This window comes from Physeter macrocephalus, chromosome 7, assembly GCF_002837175.3.
Source record: "Physeter macrocephalus isolate SW-GA chromosome 7, ASM283717v5, whole genome shotgun sequence".
NCBI lineage: Eukaryota > Metazoa > Chordata > Mammalia > Artiodactyla > Physeteridae > Physeter > Physeter macrocephalus.
In genome coordinates this window covers 112,377,020-112,382,277 of record NC_041220.1, presented here as the reverse complement: position 1 = coordinate 112,382,277, position 5,258 = coordinate 112,377,020, and the positions used below count along the sequence as shown (strand labels likewise).

General features: G+C 39.6%; 1 non-coding gene across 1 annotated transcript; it reads right to left on the bottom strand.

Moving 5' to 3' along the window:
* Positions 1 to 2,948: 2,948 nt before the first annotated feature.
* On the bottom strand, positions 2,949 to 3,064 carry LOC112063784 (U5 spliceosomal RNA). The gene has a single exon (XR_002891172.1). It is a non-coding gene; the product is annotated as a U5 spliceosomal RNA (small nuclear RNA).
* Between the last annotated feature and the right edge of the window lie 2,194 nt (positions 3,065 to 5,258).

Below are 5,258 nucleotides of genomic sequence, written 5' to 3'. Positions count from 1 at the left end.
CCGCGACGGGAGAGGCCACAACGGTGAGAGGCCCGCGTACCACCCCCCCCCCGCCCCCCCCCAAAAAAAGCAGATCAGGAGAGTGGAGAATTAGAGGACACTAGGTTTTTGCAAGGTGCCTTAAAAATCTATATTATGTCAATTATTAACTATAGAATAAATATGCCAAAGAGATTTGTAATATGATTTTTATTTGCATGCTACTGGGATTAATAAAACAGAAACTCATTTTAAAGTGACATGGAATGCAGAGTAGCTTTCTCTTATGCATTGTGTCAAAAGTACAATCACTAACATGAGAGGAGTTCATAATATTTTTAATTAAAAAGAGATTTTCATGCTTATAAAGATTAGGTAAAATTGCTCCGTAGTTATCTTTTGAGTGTGAATACCAGAGCTAGTGATACTTTTACTAACAATTTCATTGAAAGCTGTCAGTATGATTGCTTCAGTATGGTTTGAGACAATTTATTTTCTCTTAACGTACATTATTTGAAGAAGGTAAAAGAAGGAAAATAAACAAATTTACCAATCCAGCGAATGCTTTTCTTTAGAGAAATATGAAGATGAATATCACACAGTATCATTCCTCAATGTAATTATTATATAACTAGGGAATCAAAATATACAGAACAACATAAGTAAGATTTCTATAATACATGTAACAGAAAGAGAAAAGAGTAACTGGAAAACTTCATGGAGGAAGTGAGATTTAAGTTGCATGCTGAAGGATGGGTACAACTCATGCAGGTAAATAAGATTGTAAGTCTTCTTTTGGGAGGGTAGGTAACGAAACGCATGGGGGCAGTAATGCCATGACATAACTAGGGGTATTAAAAAATTACTTTGGCTGGAGTGGGGAAATTCATTCTGGGAGGTAGTAGAAAATGGAGATGGAAATAGAGATGGAAGATGGATGAAAGATTTTAGACTTTATCCCCATGTATAATGGGGCCCTTTGAAGAGTTATTTAATAGTAAGATGATAACATAAATATGATATTTGTAGATGACTAAATCTAGTAGTGATGTGTAATGGATTGGAGTGAAGAGAGACTGAACACAAGAATACCAGAAACAGTACAGAGAGATGAGGAACTAGGGAGACAAGGTCATTACACATGTGGATGAATGCACTGTTATAGCTTGTATTTACCAACAAGACTAGGTCCACCCAGGAACCCCATTCTATTATGGGTGTGATTTGCCTTATCTACCTTTTCTGAACACCAGTAAAGTCACTGGGATTTCTCACAGCATTATAGTCTCAGGGTAGTCAAACTTCTCTCATGGTGTCTGTCTTCTCCCAGTGTGAGTTTTCTAAGAAAACCAGGCAGAATTGACAAGTTTCCTATGATGTAGCCTCAAAAGTCATGAAGCATCACTTCTGCCATATGCATTTAGTCAAAAGTGAGTCACAGGGCTAGCCAAAATTCAAAGGGTGGGGAGTACTTCACTGGAGCATGGATACTGAAATTCAGCCAGAGGCTCATCACCAGTTCCTTGATGAGGGTCCAGTCCCTCCCTGTTCCCTGGGCATGATTCTGTACCAGTCAGTGATCAATAAGGGAAGTGGAACCACTGTGAGTTGTTACGGGACTAGGGGATTTATTACAGGGAATAGACATTATGCAGCTGTGGCAGCTGGTGAATAAATTTCTCTAAGGCTGCTGCCCCTCTGTCTGGTGGTGGTCTGAAGTTGTGGTCAGCTGTTAGAAAGAAAAGCTGGACCCAAAGCAGAGGATGAAAAAATAGAACGTGAGAGGACATACTGGACCCATGAGGACAAACTTCTGTCTCTCACCTTCTCCAACCTTGACAATGCAGGTCCTTTATAGAAATAGTGAGAGACAGGCTCTGAGAAGCAGAAAAAGAGCCAGTAGGAGCTGGTGGAGCTATAGGCGCAGCTGCTGCCCCTTCCCGGCAAGCCGAGCCGGCAGATTAGTGACGGAGTTCACAACCTCCAGGGATACCTGGTTCCCGCACTGAGCTTCACATTTGCAGCTTCACTTCAGCCTTTCACATCTCACACAGACTTCTCTTTTGGCCATGTCTACACCAGAAACGTAACAGGGAAGGGATTCTGGGAAACGTAGTTCAGGCTTAGTTAGGTTAACATTAGTACAAACCTCCATAAAGTTCTTCTTTCCTCCAATAATACAAAACACTTCCTGCGGCTGCTGTGAATGTCTCTCTTGCTGTGAATGTCTCTCTGTTGCCCGGGTGGGGTGGACTTTTGAGATGTAATTGGCTTTTGGCAACAAAATATGCCTTCTTTGGAGATAGTTACCCAAGAGCGGATCTCTTCATTGTTTAGATATTTACTGATCTTTGATTGTTTCCTTTTTCTTGCAGCAACTGAGTTGACACATTTTGCATAAAGTGCCTCATCAGGTAATTGATCTATTTCTACTTTTATGTAAGTTTGTATGGAAGGTATTTTTAAAGAATATTACTGTGGTTAGAGCTACACTGAGTGTTTTGGCTTAGAATATTCTGTTATGAGGAAACAATTTGAGTACTGTTTTACTGATCAAGACCTAGCTGCAAGGGTGTTTTAATTCCTAGTACTGTTATAACAACTCTCTCTAAGCAAGAAGAAGTAGGTGAATCAATAATGCTTAGACCCTCCCTCCTATAAGCAGATCTGAGTAGGAAATGAGCCAATGAGAAGTAAGCTCAGCATTTTAAAAAAATATTCATTTACTTATTTGTTTATTTATTTAGGCTGCGCTGGGTCTTAGTTGCCACATGTGGGCTTCTTAGTTGCAGCATGCATGCGGGGTCCAGTTCGATTGAAACCGGGCACCCTATTTGTACACAGATTCCCAGAAAATCCTACTTGCTTTAATATACACACATATGTTAAATAACTAGCAGAAACTAGCAAGTAGCTTTGCTGTTAGGAGCAAAAAACGCAATAATTCTTTCATTTGGACATCAGTAAGTAGCCTGGCCAGGGCAAGGCCTCAAAAAATTGCTATGAGACTCAGAGTTGTTCCTCTCCATGGAAGTCTTTAGTAAAAGGTGAAAGATTTATTCGATCTGAAGAGAATTTGATATGACAGGAGGAGATGGAGCCGTGAGGAACAGGCCCTGACAGGCGTGCAAGCGGCATGTGCCTTGGTTTCAAGGCAGAGTGGATGCAGTTGGTATACCATAACCCTTTTATTTGAATGTTAACGATGCAGAAATCCAACCTGACCTCCGAATTCTCACTAGACCAGAGCCTCAGCATCAGGGCTATCAAATCATGCTCCCTAAAGTGTCTTCTTCATGGTATCTGCTGTAGGAGAAGACAGCTGGGACAAAGGTTGAGAAAAAGGGGGGAGAACAGTAGTGTCACTTTTTATTTTGTCTGCAGAACCCGTTTCACTTTTTTAAAGTATCTGCTGTTGAGTGCTCACTTTGATCTGCCCTCCTGCATGGTTAGGAGGACTCAGGTAAGCTCTTCCCGGTCCTTAATTCCCCTAGCTAGTTCAGAGGTATTTGGAACAAGATTGCACTGAGAGCCCTTATTACTGAGTTTTGATCTGTTACTCTGAGAGGACCTTACGGATTTCAGTTGTTACTGTGAGAGAATGTTCTGGATTCAGTTGTTACTCTGAGAGAACATTCCAGATTTGAACACTGGAAGCTTTCTTCCAAACTGTGTTGATTTTCATTATGATCTCATCATTCTTTCATTAAGAAAAACAGAGAATAATGAGAAAACGTGGCGTAATAGAAAACACACAGGAAATTGAGTCTTGGCTCCCAAGAGCTTTAGGACTTTTACTGATTCTGGGGCTTGGTTTCCTTATTTGTAAAGTCGGTTGCACTAATTATCGCTGTGGAAGTAGATTCGGTGAGAAGGTGAAAATTATCTAAAAGAAATATGGTCCAAAAATGTGGTTTATTCCTTCGAAGCGTACTTGTGTTTTACCTCTATCTGGTGCTCTGCTGGTGGAGAATCAGCGTGGTCTGAAAAAGAATTGCTTTCCTCTTCAACACTCCACAGTTTCCCATCTTCATACATCTCTTAAAGCTAACACTATCAATATGTGTATCCCTGCCCCTTATCTCCACTCACCTGATTCTACTTGTGGGGAAGAAGAAAACTGAATGGCAAAAATAAAATTATAAAGTCATGTGGAGAATTGTAATGTTGGTGACATTCTAAAATTCTAGGGCTGATTTTATACTTTTTGAGTCTTCTCTCTAAAACATTTCCAAACTTAACTTCCAGTGTAAACAATAATCAGAGAATATACATCGCATGGATGTATAAATGGCTTATAAAAGTTACCACAGGTGAAAATCATCCTTTCTAAATGCAATGTAACCATTCTTCCTAAAGGCAGTTAAAGTTATTTTACTTTTTTGTGATTTCAAGAATATTCAAATTATCCTTTATGTATCAGATTCTTTTTTTTTTTTCTTTTGGGCCTGGATTCTTTAAAAGATTACAACTTAGGAAGATTATTTTAATAAACGTAGAGCCAAGGCTGTGCATTTCACGAAGCATCTTTGCACTGTGAATAAACCCAGTTCTTTATGGATCTTTATGGATTTTGTGAGCAGGGAACACTGTTGGTTAAAGTTTGGAAAGGTTAACGAGGGGAAGGAAAGTGAGGTTATTCAATTAATTATTCTTTCCTGTCCCTCATCTTTAAATTTTTAGTGATTACAAAGAAAACTCAGTCCTAAATAGAAAAAAAAAAATCAATCCATACTAAAATAACATTTCTATTGGTTTTTGATATGACATAGTGACACATGGATAATTACTTAGAAATAGCAAAGTAACTTTCAGCTCTTTTATGTCGGCTTCTCTATAACCAAAACACCCAATTTTTTGTTCCGTTAGGTAGATCCCTCCTTAACCAAAAAAGTTTCTGTCAGATTCAAAACCAAAAATGGAAAGTAAGAGAGGATGATCAGATTCATTTCTATTTGGCAGACACTTAAAACTGACTTTCTTCTAGGCCTTAATCTTTTTTTCCATTTCACATCTTGGCATCTCAACACTTTGCTGTCTAAAAACAAGACACATTCCTTCCTTTCCCAGAGTACTAGAGTGCTTTGCTCCAGAAACAAAAACCAAGTCAGTGCTTCCAAATGCTTAGCTCCTCTTTCCGGTACTTGTTAAACCTTTCAGCTGGCATACCAGTCTGACTCCAGGCCACAAGAGTAGTTGGGCCAGTCACGGAGAAGTATGTCAGCACCGGAATGCACTGTCAGGAAGGGCACGTGTGGCCTGATGCTGACACAGGTAGG